Source organism: Sus scrofa, chromosome 16 (assembly GCF_054392235.1).
Source record: "Sus scrofa isolate SSC_HxYL_T2T_F1_AM1 chromosome 16, Sscrofa_HxYL_maternal_Yorkshire_Landrace_v2.0, whole genome shotgun sequence".
NCBI classification, from domain to species: Eukaryota; Metazoa; Chordata; class Mammalia; order Artiodactyla; family Suidae; genus Sus; species Sus scrofa.
Window position 1 is genome coordinate 33,046,232 of NC_139398.1, and position 15,117 is coordinate 33,061,348.

The 15,117-nt window shown below is 41.7% G+C and overlaps 1 long non-coding RNA gene across 3 annotated transcripts in view; it reads right to left on the reverse strand.

The window, feature by feature from the left end:
- Positions 1-15,117, reverse strand: part of LOC106508148 (uncharacterized) — a 138,966-nt gene that overhangs the window by 37,100 nt on the left and 86,749 nt on the right. The window lies entirely within an intron of this gene.

Sequence of the window (15,117 nt, forward strand, 5' to 3'; positions counted from 1 at the left end):
TCTGGAATGTGTGGCAAGCATATACACCTGGGACACAAATATGCAAATTGAATGGCCCTGAGAACTATTTATCTGATTAGAGACTTAAACTTGAAGTTTTGCATGAAAATGCCACAGTAAGATACCTGACCACGTGGGTATGCTGAGCACACACAGCCCTGATACATCATTAATGATCTGTCTAGAGGATAAATTATCTTAGTTAAGTGCCAACCTTGTCATAACTGAAAAATTGCCACAGAGGAAAAACACACATTTATTCAACAACTTGGAGGGAATAATAAAAGGACTAAAAAAAGCATAGTCAGTGGCAATAAAAAAAAATAATGATATGAAAGGATGAGTGAAAGAGGAGATCTTATAAATTTACAATAGTTTTGAGAAATAACATTAAGAAGGATCAGTTCAAATTGGATAAACCAAAGATTTACATCAAATCCACTTCTCCTTTCAAGATTTTCTCCCACTGCCTACAAATCTTGTAAACGTTTTCATTTTTAAATGTTTTCCATATCCTTTATTTTATTTTATTTCATAAATGCAGCATTTTGATTTTGGAGGTTAAAAATCATTACCGGGTCATTTCTCCCGTTCTACAAAACTAGTCTTTAAAAATTAAACAATAGGAAAGATAATGCTTGCACACGGTTCAAATCTGATTTATCTTTGAGAATGTGATATTATGGACATTAACCAAACAGCCTGAGCACCTAGGAATCACTTCTCTGTTCCATCATACCTACCAATAAGGTAGATCTCTCACATGCATAACATATATTTTTAAATGTATTGCATTTTTATATAATATAAATGGATTATATGCTTAAAATTCTATATTTAAAATTTTATCATAGCGAGATTGGTTTAATCATAGAATAAAAATCCTGAAATACTAACTATCTAGAGCTCTCTTATAGCACTGTAAATTACTAAATATATATTTTTGGAAGTTGCCCTGTGGTGCAGTGGGTTAAGGCATTGTCGTAGCTGTGGCGCAGGTTGCAGCTGTGATGTGGGTTTGGTTTCCGACCCAGGGAACTTCCACATGCTGTGGGCAAAACTATATATGTATATATTTGCATCATAGAGCTACTTTGCACAAGTGGAAGATTTTAATTTTATTCAATATCTGCTGCAGAGTTTATAAACGATTAGAGTGAAATTTTTGGTTCATGGACATGTAACTTTGAATAATAGCAAGGATTTCTGATATTTGTATTGCCTAATAATTCTTCTTTCCTGTTAAGAATTAATATCAAGAGTTTTGAACCCATCCTAATCGTGATTTTCACCTACTATATAATCTCAGGCAAGTAATTTTTCATCTTTGACCCCAAATCAATATGAGAGGGTCACCAGTAATGTTTAGGGGCTTTTCTAGCATGGTATTTTAGGCTGCTGTTATCCATTTCACTTTGGCAGGCCGACACAATAAACTGACTCTGAGTATAAAGTTGATGTCTTTAGATTATTCTTTCTGCACAAAAAAACCATATTTTGCATTCTTGACATAACAAGGCCCATGTTGTGCTTGTCTAAAAATCATAGCTGTGGAAAAAGATACTGAAATCCTTTATCCTGGGGGCTTCCTGAATACTGTCAGTTACATCTCAAGCACAGTTTTGGTTCAGAAAAGTTCTCTGTGTGTGTATTACAACATATTTTTTTCTCTTAATTTTTAAACACATATATGATAGACAATTATATTAGTCTATGTATTTTTCATTCATCTGCCCTTAGCTCATATTATTACATAATTCATAACACTGTTAAAAGCCCTCTCAATGTGTAAAAGCTGCTTTCACCGACTTTTTTTTTGTGTGTGTCTTTTTTAGGGCCACACCTGTGGCATATGGAGGTTCCCAGGCTAGGGGTCTAAGTGGAGCTGTAGCCACTGGCCTATGCTACAGCCACAGCAATGCCAGATCGAGCAGCATCAGTGACCTACACCACAGCTCACTGCAATGCTGGATCCTTAACCCACTGATTGAGGCCAGGGATTGAATCTGCGTCCTCATGGATGCTAGTCAGATTCGTTTCCGCTGAGCCACGACAGGAACTCCCTTTCACCAGCTTTTATTTCAGAAATAGAAATAAGGATTTTACAAAAATAATTAAACTCAAATCTTTCCTCTGACCCCTGCACTCCCAAAAGGGATCATGTACTATGGGAGATAAAACTTGAAAAAAATCTGTTTTCTCTTTTCCTTTATACATGTGATTTTCACAGACCAAAGAGGCTTTTCTTTGGGGCACAATTTTATCTGTGGGCTATGTCATCATGCCTGATTCCAGGAGATGTCATAACCAATGGAAGACCTTGTTTTGTACCTTGGTATTGCAGTGGAACTGATGAAAAGAGAAGACTTGTTTTAAAGGAATATTTTTAAGCCATCGTAATTTTGAAATAACCTGAAAAACAACCCTAGAGGTCCAAAGAAAGATTTATTTAAAGGGTAATTAACTTATAAAACAGAGTTTTAAGTATTGCGAAAATTCAATAGATTGTATTACTAAATTAGCTGAAGGTTAGTAAAATTCTGGGTAGCCAAGAACACAGGGAGAAACAGTGATAAATCTTTGTACACGAAATTGCATGTAATACTGTCAGGACAGGATGAAAAACTGTGATGCTGACAGCCACTTTCAGTGAAATGTCAAGGATAAGTTGAGTAGCAACGCGTGTGACTTTGGTGAATTCACTTTCATATCCCATCAAACTAGGCTGGGTTTTTCCTTTACAGCGGACTCTTCCCAATAAAGTGATCCTTCCCCCCAGTTCATTTTAGCCAACACTCTCTGGGCAGATGATATATTTTCAACATTTGCTGAGGCTTATTATTTATAATTAACAAGCCTTCTGTTAGCCCCAGAGACACAAAGAATACAAGAGGCACAGTTTCAGTCCTGGGGGACAAAATATCTAATGGGGGCACGGGCAGTATAGTATCAAGTCTTCTGTATCCTCCAAATTTCAAATACAAGACTCCTCAGGGTCAATTTCTGACAGCATCTCCAAGGGAGGTTTTGCGGGGACCCTGTGACTTAAAGCCCTCAGATTTTCCATAACTTACTATAGACCTGTCTTCTAATAATTGATTGTGCATCCCTTTTGTTGGGTTATAATTTCTTCAAGTTTGATGCTTACTTACATATCAACATCTTAGGTATATAGGTTTCTTTGTCCCAAGATTACCTTAATTTCTAAAACTTTGGCCCTCACTCACAACTTTCTTCAGTTTAAGTATCAGAACCATTAAGGTAACATCTGTTACTTTGTTAGCATGTTCAAAAACTTGAGTGTGCACAAAATTTGGCAGGATTCTGGAGATGGGGGCTTGTGGATCTTTCCCAGGAAACTGCTTTCTTAGGTCGATGCGAGAGCCTTGGACATTTTAATAAGTACCTTAGGAGTGTCTCATGTTCATAGTCGGAAGACCACAGTTGGAGGAACTTTATATTATAGAATGCTCCCTCCAAGTGTGACAAATGTCTTTCAGCCGGAAAAGGCATTAGATGTTTTGTCGCTTTTTCTTTCTTGTAATAAAATACATTCATAAAGTCAAGGGTAGCTTTGCCAGACTGTGTCTTATCATCTAACTCTCCTTCAGAAATGTGGGAGTCAACTCTGATCCAGCTCACACTTCTTTGGAAAAGAATGAAGAATTAACCTTTTTTTTGGCTGCACCTGTCACAGACGGAAGTTTCAGGGCTAGGGGTCAAATCGGAGCTGTAGCTGAGGCCTACACCTCAGCCACAGCAACACCAGATCCGAGCCACAGCCGCAAACTTTGCTGCAACTTGCAGCAACAGTGGATCCTGAACCACGTGAACGGGGCTAGGGATCAAACCTGCATCCTCACAAAGTCGGGTCCTTACCTTAATCCACTGAGCCACGATGGGAATTCCAAGAATTAAACTATTAAATTAAGATTATCCTTTGGTCTACCAGGCAGCTTTTTCTTCTAACAGTATTGCCAAGCCTTGTGTATATAAACACAACTCTATTAACCTTTGAGCAGAACCATAAACAGAGATAATAATAGTTTTCTATAGAAACATCACTGTGGAAGGGAGAATGAAAAAATCTCATTGGGGAGGTTGAAATAAGAAATGCATTAACCAATGTTTTTTCCTGTATGTTCGGATACTAAATCAGTGGGGGAAAGAAGGCTGGAAACCACAGGTTAAAGTAGACGAGGATAGATTCCCAGGGGAAAATGAAAGTGTCAGAAGCTTTCAGCAATGTTAAGCAAACAATAATGACAGAGGAGCCTCTGTAAGAGGCTGCAAAGTGGTACTGTGAATGTAGCCATGGACTTCTCTATAGCTACTGTCAGAGCTATCTGTGGGTTTAGAATGTATGAGCCACTGCATCCGTCTCAGCATGGAAGTGAAGCCTCAAAATGCAGAGACCAGGGCTTAATACAGGCCCTGGCCAGTCTTTGCAGATGGGCTAGGTTGCATTTTATTCAGATTTAAATTTAATGTATCTTAAATATGATTTATTAAATATATTCTACCCCAATTAAAATTATTTATTTTTATTTTTGTTTGTCTTTTGTCTTTTAGGGCCACACCTGCAGCATATGGAGGGTCCCAGGCTAGGGGTCGAATCGGAGCTGTAGCTGAAGGCCTACGCCGTAGCCACAGCAACTCAGGATCCGAGCCATGTCTGCAACCTACACCACAGCTCACGGCAACGCCAGATCCTCAACCCACTGAGTGAAGCCAGGGATTGAACCTGCCTCCTCGTGGATGCTCGTCAGATTTGTTTCTGCTGAGCCACGATGAAGTTAAATTTAAATAATCACTTGCGAGGGCAGGCTAAGTGTTGCATTGCTGTTACACAATGTGCTTACACTTTTACAAGAGCTTTCCAATGTGAACTCCCTTAGAGCAAATTTCTGAGGCAATATAATTATTGTCCCCATTCTACAGGTGAGGAAACTGAGGAAGAGAGAGATTAGGTAAGTCACCTATGGCCATAAAGTTAGTGTGTGGCCAATGGTGTTTGGAGTTGTGGTTAAACACGGGGTGTAGGATCACTGAATGTGCATGTTCTTCTCCTCAAGCAGTTGACTAGATTCCTGGGGGAGAAAAGGTCTGATGAAAACTTAGGGTTTCCCAACTCTTCCTATCTCCCCATTCCCCTTTCTTTCTTTGCTTGGTGCCTCTAGGCTTCCTAAGATTAACCACTCAGTTTGTACTCTTCCAATGGGCAGCTGGAGGGGGATTTTGCCACTATCTGGGGGCATGTATGCAATCTGTCTGTCTGTCCCTGAGAAGGGTCATGGTGCCTGGAACCACAGCACTTAGGGATCCCCTCAGCCTCAACTCCTGGAACTGGCACCTTCTCAGCAGGAACCAGAAAGTCAATTGTTGCAACAATTTCAGGAGATGACACACAGGCTTCTGTCACTGTCTGCCACTCCCAAGGAACTTCCTAAAAAGGTTCTTCATTTGGAAAAGGAGTGAGGGTCCCCTGGCATGGAGGCCGTCGGGCATAGTTGAGAAGCTGCATAAATCTTTGGCCTCCTCTCTAACCCTACCATCCTTGCCCGTCTCTTCATGTTTCATCTGAATGACTGCACGTCTTCCTCACTGTCTCCACCCTCCCAGCTCCCAACCGACTCCTCACCTAGCAGCCAAAATGGTCTTCTCTTAAATAAATTCATGCCACTCTAATTGAAGAATCTCCATCAGTGATATCACGTTGCCCTCACCATTTTTTGTGTGTGCATGTGTGTGCTTTTTGGGGCCAAACCTGCAGCATATGGCAGTTCCTGGGCTAGGGTCAAACTGAAGCTACCGCTGCCAGCCTACACCACAGCCACAGCAACTAGGGATCCAAGCCACATCTGTGACCTACACCACAGCTCACCTCAACGCTTGATCGTTAACCCACCAAGTGAGGCCAGGGGTCGAACCTGAATCCTCATGGACACTAGCCGGGTTGGTTCATCACTGCTGAGACAAACTGGGAACTCCTGCTTTCACCTCCCTCCGCCCAATTTTAGGAGGTAAAAGAATCAGTGGATATCTGGTTAAAGATGCAGATCCCTAGCCCTTCCCCAGACTTATGAAATCCATCTGCAGCAGTTGGGCCTGTAAGCCTGCACTTGAAAAATATTCACCTGGTGCTGCTAGTGCAAACACTTTGGGAGAAATACTAACCCATGGGACAAAGTTCCATTTCGATTCTACAGGAAGAATGCATGTTTCTGAATGCCTTTCAACCCTGTCTCCTATTGCAGCAATAATGACAGTTCTGTTATTGCAGCAATAATGACAGTGCTGTGAATTCTCAGTTTTTCGTTTCCTTTGTCTTCACTGTGGGTCGTTGCCTAGAGTAGGGCAGGTTGTGCACTGCATAAGTCTAAGGGTTACCATTTGTCTTACAGTCTGAGTGATGGATGCCCTGCCTTTGTTCATGTCCCCAACGCCTAAAATGCTCATCTGCTTCCTCTCTCCCTGACTTAGATCCGGTTATCTTATAAGACACATCTCTGGCATCATCACATTTCAGGAATCCAGGAATATTTGCATAGCTCTTTCACTGCATTTATCACATTGTATTGCTATGTTCTTTTCCTGTGTCTGTATCTTCTAGTAGACATGAGCAATTTGAGGGCAGGGTCTTATTTATCCACTTACTTTCACTGTTAAGTATAGTGCTAGACCCAAAGTGGACACTCAACTAAGACTTACAGAATTAATAATATAAAATTTGATGATTAGACCTGCTTTAATTCATTTAATCATTCAGAAATCCTGTGTTCTTTAGAAAGCTGATCCTATATGGTGACATAAAAATGTAGCAATTTAGGGAGTTCCCATCGTGGCTCAGTGGTTAACGTATATGACTAGGAACCATGAGGTTGCGGGTTTGATCCCTGGCTTTGCTCAGTGCCTTAAGGATCCGGCGTTGCCGTGAGCTGTGGTGTAGGTCGCAGACGCGGCTCAGATCCTGCGCTGCTGTGGCTCTGGCGTAGGCCGGCGGCTACAGCTCCGATTAGACCCCTAGCCTGGGACCCTCCATATGCTGCAGGAGCGGCCCAAGAAATGTCAAAAAGATTAAAAAAAAAGTAGCAATTTAAAAGACACATATTTTAAGTTGATTTCTGTATTTTAGGATGTTCCAGCAGCAAATAAGAAAACTGAAAATGGTTGGAAAAGCAAAGACCTTTATTAGGTCTCACAGGAGGATGTCCTAAGGTAGGACCCACTCGGGTTTAACAACACTGCTCTGGACTCAGCTTCCCCTCTGCCAGCAATCCATCCACAGCATCACCGATTCCCCTGGGAGTTACAGGATGCCTGCCGTGTTTATGTCTGGTGAAGCCACAGCCTCCAGCAAAAGCTTCTTCTGCCAGATAGGCTCATGTGTTTATTTCTACATCAATAACTTGGTAAAGGGGATGAGAAAAACCTTATAAACTGATCAGGCCCCTTTAAAAACGAAGGTCAATTCCCCAATTTTCTCAAATGAATTTTACCACTCAGTGGACAAGGATGGATCGGGTATGTGGGAGACAAAGCAACACGTACGCAACAAACACCCAAGTGGACTTATTCCGCTTTGACAGTCAGGTGGCCTCACGCATGGCAGCCCCTTCCGAAGGCACCAGGCCCCATCCCCGGTGGGAGAGTCTGCCTCTCAAAGCCAGGCAACATCACGCATCTCAGCTCTTGCAATTTTCTCATCTTGTTTTCAAGTCAGGGAAATTTGTTCAGCAAATCCACTGGGCAAACAATTCCAAGAATCAGAGATTTGTCACCAAGGCAGAATCACCATCTTCTCTCTTGAATCCTCTCGACACAGGTAATGTCAGCCTGGTGGGTGTGAAGAGAACGAGGAGATGGAGGGGCACAGAGAAGTGGGGACGGGGCGTCCTCTGGGATGGCCCAGAGCCAGTGTCATTGCGGAGCCCATCACCACCACCTGCTGCAGATAATCTGCTCCCTGACTAGTGACCCTGAGAAGTTCCTGGAATCTGTGCGATGTGAGGACAATCCCGCAGCAGGATGAGTAAGCCAGGCAGCAATTCAGCCGCCGCAGGAAAGCACAGAGCAGCTGCAGCGCTGGGTTTCAACCCTCAGGGCTTGCTTCCCTCTTTCTCCTCGAGGATTAAAGCAGAGAAAAGATTTCTTGTTAGGTGGGAATGCATTTTCCACGCCCCGGTTTGGGTTGAATAATCTTCCACCTCTTATTTTCCTCCCATTTTCCTGTCCCAGTGAATTCAGCTTGAGGTCAACGCAGCTCACCAAACTGAAAAGCTCCTTTATTAGGTTAATCAAGCTACACTGTGGGAATTTTTGTAGGTTCATTTGGACTTACTAGACTCCTTCAACAATGATCATTCTCCATAGTTCTCATTCCATTTTTTAAAAATTCAGAATAAGATTTTTAAAAAGATGGAACATGGTATACTATTTCCTATCTTGTCTCTCCTTTTTTCTTGTTATTAGTGTTTGAAAATTTAAGTACCAAAGAGAAAAGACACCTGAAAATGAATAGATAAATGGTATTTTAATGATTTCTGGGTGTTAGGGTCTGTTTGTTAGAACTGAGCTGTTAAAGGCTGATTTTATATATATATATAAAATACACACACACACACATACACACACACCATGTATAACTACATATATAATATATAGTATATACACTATATATAAATTAAATTTACATATAAATTAAAATCTCATATATATTGTGCTATATGTTACTTATTCTTCACAACACTGTGTGATATAAACAGAATTTTTACATCTTTGAAGGTCCCTCATTTACCAATGAGGAAGCCGAGGACAGAGAGGTGATGTTTCTTGCCCATTTCAGGCTAGAAAGTCGCAAAGACAGGAAGCAGCTCCAGGGGGCCTGGTCTCGGACCCTGGGCTCTCAGAACCAGGTGACACTGTGCCCATTTCAGCTTTCAGCAGCCAGCTTCCACTGGCTCTCCTAAGAGTGCCGGCCTTGTGTGGGTGGCAGTATCACCACAAACGTTTCCACCCACCCTTCCTCCGGCATTCCTCCATCCTGCCCTCTGCCCAGCAGTTCTGAGTGTCTCCTCTTACGGGGCTGTCTGTGAGGCACTGGGGACACTCGGCAAACAAGACAGGGCTCTTGTGATCCTCGTATTCCCTTGGCCAATGGAATGCCAAGCTCTTCTTTAAACGTGCACCCTGTAGCCTTTTCTTCTCCAAGTGAAACATTTCCAGTTCTCAGGCCATTTCCATTCGTGCGAAATACGGTTTTCTGTTCCCGGAAGGCCCTCAAAGAATATGTGCAGATCATGGACAAATTAAATCTATGGTTGGATGAATAAATAGAGCTTCACCCTGAGAATGTCAGGTGGGTATGTCCAAATATGTTCTATGGCACAATCTGGTTTAGAATTTCCCCTCACATTCTAATTTTTTTTTTTTTCCTCTCTCTTTTTAAGCCTGTACCTGCGGCATATGGAAGTTCCAGGCTAGGGGAAGAATCTATGTCACTTCCACAGCAACACTGGATCCTTAACCCACTGTGCTAGGCCAAGGATAGAACCCGCATCCTCACGGAGACTATGTCAGGTTCTTAACCCCCTGAGCCACAACGGGAACTCCCCCCTCCCATTCCTTTATCATCTTCATGAGGTAGAGATTTGGCACCCTCATCACATGAGGTTTTATTTCCTTTAAAATATGGGCCCTATGATCGAACCGAGATCTACAGTACAACAAAAATGGCAGTGACGCATCAATCTGCAGCCTGCCGTCTCCCAGCCTTGTCTGATCTTTCATTCATCTCTCCATGTGCCTGGTAGGATTATTTGACAGGTTATTACAAAGCACCTGTGGATACCTGGAAGTGGTATATGAGAGACTGAGGAGCTTGACTGTAATACTCCAGAAAAAGTTTATGTCCTTAAGTCATTCCTCAAGACCTTATTATCCTGCCCATCCTTTTAACCTCGTGGCCTCATTTCTTGCCACCATCCTACCTATGCCTTCCCTCCAGTATTGTTTCCTGCCTCCCTGACGTTGCTCAGCTGCTCACTCTCGTCTCCAGGCCCAGCCCTTCACCTGGCCTATTTTTAAGTTATCCTTCCACATATAGCTCAAGTCTTCACCGACCCCAAGGCCAATCTAGATGTTTCTTTTCTTTGCCCCCTTAGCACCCTACATTCTACTTTAGCAATCCTCATATGTCCCTGTGGACCTATCCCCACTATTCAGGGAGATTCTTGACACCAAGGACCTCGGACCACATCCTCTTCATCTCTGCATCTTTGATTCCTGATGCATAGCAGCTGCTCAGCAGATGCTCCTTGATTATGAAAAGGGCTCCTAAGAAGCTCTCTCCCAGAATCAGGCTCACAGCTCTAGAATAGGACAAGCCTGCAGAAATGAGAATCATGGAGATTTAAATTCTCCATAATTGGGTTTAAGAGAAACCCTCTTCCCATAATCTAAGGATCAGTAAATGCAAGTCTTCCCTCCAAGAACTCCCAGGCAGAGATCCTATTTCAGGCATCCACCTCTTCCTCTTCATTGTCTTCTAACATGCAAACATGCACTGTCAGTGGACAGGGACAGTGTCTTACGTGGACCTTGAGTGTCACAGCCCCTGTCCCTAGAAAGAGTCTCCAAGTTTCTAAAACCTCACAACAAACTCGATCACATTACCTAAGTCTGTTCTTTTATTCCTTCCTTTCCTTACCCAGCCATCTTATCCCTCTGGGTTTTTGGCTACAACCAGGGCATGTGGAAGTTCCTGGGCCAGGGATTAAACCTGTGCCATAAGAGTGACCTGATCTTCAGTAGTGACAATATCAGGTCCTTAACCTACTGAGCCACCAGGGAACTCCAAGACTCTGGGTTTTAAAAAATTACTATTTTTAGTAACATTGTAATTTTAGAATAGTTTTAAAGTTACATAAAAGTTATGAAGATGATAGAGTCCTTATATAACCCCCACCCAAATTCCCTTATTTTTAACCTCTTATATTACATTATCTATTTTTCACAATGAACCAATTTTTTTTTTTTTTTTGATCTTCTTAGGGCCACACTGGCGGCACATGGAGGTTCCCAGGCTAGGGGTCGAATTGGAGCTGTAGCGGTTGTCCTACACCACAGCCACAGCAATGCCAGACCCGAGCCACATCTGTGACCTACACCACAGCTCACAGCAATGCCGGATCCTTGTCCCACTGAGCAAGGCCAGAGATGGAAACTGCATTTTCATGGATGCTAGTCAGATTCGTTTCTGCTGGAGTAGAAACAGGAACTACTCAATGAACCAATATTGATACATAATTATTAAATAATGTCCACACTTTATTTGGATTTCCTTAGTTTTTTTTTTTTTTTTTAACCTAATGTCCTTTTTCTGTTCCAGAACCTCATTTAGGACACCTCATTTCATTTATTCATTAGGCCCTCATATGCTCCTCTTGGCTATGACCATTTCTCATACTTTTTGATTTTTTTTGTTTTTTGTCTTTTTTTATTTCGGGCTACACCCACGGCATACGGAAGTTCCCAGGCCAGGAGTCAAATCAGAGCTGCAGCTGCCAGCCAATGCCACAGCCACAGCAATGCTGGATCCAAGCTGCATCTGTGACCTACAATGCAGCTCATGGCAATGCCACATCCTTAACCCACTGTGTGAGGCCAGGGATCGAACCCGCATCCTCATGGATATTAGTTGGGCTCAATACTGTTGAGCCACAAAAGAACTTCTGGTTTGTTTTTGATGACCTTGATTTGTTTGAGAAACACTAGTCAGGTATTTTGCAAAATGTGTTGTTTTTTCACAGTGGTGGGTTTGGGGAAGAAGGGCCACAGAAATAAAATGCCATTTTCATCACATCACATCAAGGATTCATACTGTTCACACTGGTGATATCAAATTTGGTCTCCTGGCTGAGGCAGTGTTTGTCAGGTTTCTCCACTGTAAAACCATGCCTTCCCCCCACACTTCCATGGTAGAAGGAGGTTACTATGTACAGCACACACTGCTAATGACAATGCAGGGAGAAAGAGCATCATTTTACAGTGAAAAGTTATGATTCTCTTCCTTGAGGGTGGGGTATCAACCTATATCATTTGGAATTCACATTTATATCACTATGATCTGATGGATATTTATTTTCTATTTTGGCTTAATACTAGGGCTTTATTTCTGGGGGTCAAATTTTTCTAGATATGGCTACCAGGAGCTCTTTCTGTTGGCTCCTGTGTCCCTTGGACATATCTGCATCAACATGTTTGGGTTTTTTGGGTACTTCCTTACTTTTTGGCACTAAAAATGTTTCAAGTTCATTTTGTTATATTTATTGTCCAGGATAAGCCATTTTTTCCAAGAAACTCTGGTTTCTTTCTTTCTTCCTTCCTTTCTTTGTTCCCTTTTTTTTTTTCTCTCTCTCTCTCTCGTCCTTCCTTTCTCTTTCTTTCTTTCTTTCTTTCTTTCTTTCTTTCTTTCTCTCTCTCTCTCTCTCTCTCTCTCTCTCTCTCTCTCTCTCTCTCTCTCTCTCCTTCCCTCCCTCCCTCCCTCCCTCTCTCTCTCTCTCTCTCTCTCTCTCTCTCTCTCTCTCTCTCTCCCTCCCTCCTTCCCTCTCTCTCTTTCCCCTGCCTTCTTTCCTTCCTAATGCTATTAGGAACAAAGATGTGAATAGCAGGTTCGGTTCTTGTTTTTAAATAGTTAAAACTCCTGTAACATGTTAATTTACTTTGCAGATTGATTTGTTCTCTCTTAATAAAGGACCTTTGCTTTCTCTGCTCTGAAGCCCACTTATGTAGAACCTAGATAGTAGGTTTCTGGCCACACCTATTTTTGGTTGGGATGGTCTTTTTGCAATTCAGAGACCTCGACCAGATTTTGCATACGTTTCCTAACATATGCAGATGTTGGGTAGTATGACCAACCGCTGTTAGCTTTTCCATGTTCTGGCTTTCTGGACATTCAACAGGTAGGAAGTTATGTAACTATCTTGTATTCCAAGGGAGCATTTTTGTAGAATCCGGACCTCTGCATCTTCTATAACTCTCTTCTTTCCTCTCTGAACTTGACCCCAGTAATACATTTCACCACCATGCATAATCCAGGTACACAGAGACACCCACTGTCATATCAATTTTACAATAGAAAGCTGTTAGCCTGAGAGGGTTGCAACTACCTGAAAAACTGATATGAAAAGAAGTAGGGACAGACTACGTTTAAAAGTTCTTAATAGCTGTTTATCACAATACACTGTTTTGGAGGCACTATTGGTTTAAAGGGGTTTTGAACAATCATTTGAAACCTTTTTTTTTTTCTTCAGTTCAAACAAACTACAATATATCATGTAGATATTTTTCCCAAACTGATTGAAAGCATAATTTACATCAAATGCAGAAGTTGCTTTATAACAGAGATTTTCTTAGGCTATTGGTGACATGTTCCTGAGTTCTGAGTATGGGCTGTTGACTCAGCCTGTGCCAACACCGTCTCAGAGCCCTGGTGAGCTCATGCCTTCAGGGTAATTTAAATGGAATGAGTGGGGAGGTCATAATCTGAATCCAATTAGCAAACTGGTAGGAGTCCAGTGACTTTTTTGACACATGACATTTAGAGCCCAGCAAAAATATAGTGATTTCTGGTCTGGTTTCTGTTATTCTCTAGCCCCATAAGAACTGGGCAAACACAGTGTAACAAATTTGAAGCAAAGCAGATAAAATAAATTTTATATGGCTGTTACCTTGGAAAGAAACTCTGTAGGAGGTCTGTCCAAACACACTGAAGGAAATAAATCACATCCCATCCATGGAGCATTCTGACCTTCCCTTTTAATTCTTGGTGGTGCGTTTCTTAAGTATGAAATCAATTTATGGATGGTGGCTTTGTTTATTAGAATATGAGCACTTTTGTCAAAGCTTGAGAGTTATTTTCAAAGTAAGAAAGATCATGTTTTCAAGCAAGTGAGTTTGTTTCGCTTTTTCAATCTGGTTTTTAGTACGCTTAGCCAGGGGTACTTTTGGATGACTGCAAAGAAAGGAAGAAATCCATACCAGGCTTAAGAAGAATATCATCACATATCAACACAAATTGGTTTTGGAAGCTGTAAGTAAGTCCTTGGGAAAAACTATCCCAAGTGAAACTTCTCTACTTATTAAGTCATTTTATCCATGGAGAGATTTGCTTTCTAACAAAGGTGTACTGTCATTAAAAGCCCAATGGTCTTATAAGCTGATGAAAACAAATCACTATGGCAAGACAGAGACCATTTGTGAGAGATGCTATAATGCCGTGGAAGCAATGTTGCCCTTAGATTCAAAAGATTTGCGTCCCAGTGTTCTGTGATAATCTGTGTGGGAAAAGACTCTGAAAGAGAATGGCTGTGTGTACACATATAACCGAATCACCCTGTCCTACAGCAGAAATGATCACAACCTTGTAAATCACCAGGACTTCAATAACACTTTGAAAAATGAAAAAAAAAAAAAGTTTTGCATCCCTATTCCATGTTCTTGCCCTGTGTCTTTGGCTTATCACTTTACCTCTTTGGACCTCTTCCTTCTTTGTAGTAAAAGATCAACTCCTAACATTTCCAAAAAGTCTATAACATATTTTACGATTGTTGAGAAATAACCCAGAAATGTTTTTGAAAGAGTCCAGCTGCTCAATTAAGCTGAGTTGCACAGAGTCTTAATGCTCAAGTTTGCAGTCAAGAAACTTATTTTGACACCATAACTGGAGAGGCTGTTGGAACCAGAGGCTCAGCTAATACTCTCCAGACTTAATGTCGAAAATATTAGACACCTCAGGTCAACATATGAATTCACGATGAGAAAAAGAAATACTAAGGGCACTGAGATACATAGGTTTTCTGGCCAGTGCACTCTGAACTCACATCTCCAGGGACTTGAAATTAGAGTCAGAAAACTGAGCAGTGATTATGGACCCAGAGCCAAGAGCCTTAAGATAGTCTTGAGAATGCGTCCTCTTGTTCATGGTGAAACCTGGGAACTCATCTCTACTCAGAGAATAAAAGGTTCCTCTAGCGATCGATGTTTATTCTCTCCTAAATCTAGTCTCCCTCTCTCTCTCCCCAAGTGTACAGTGCTGAGTAACACTACTGAGTTTTT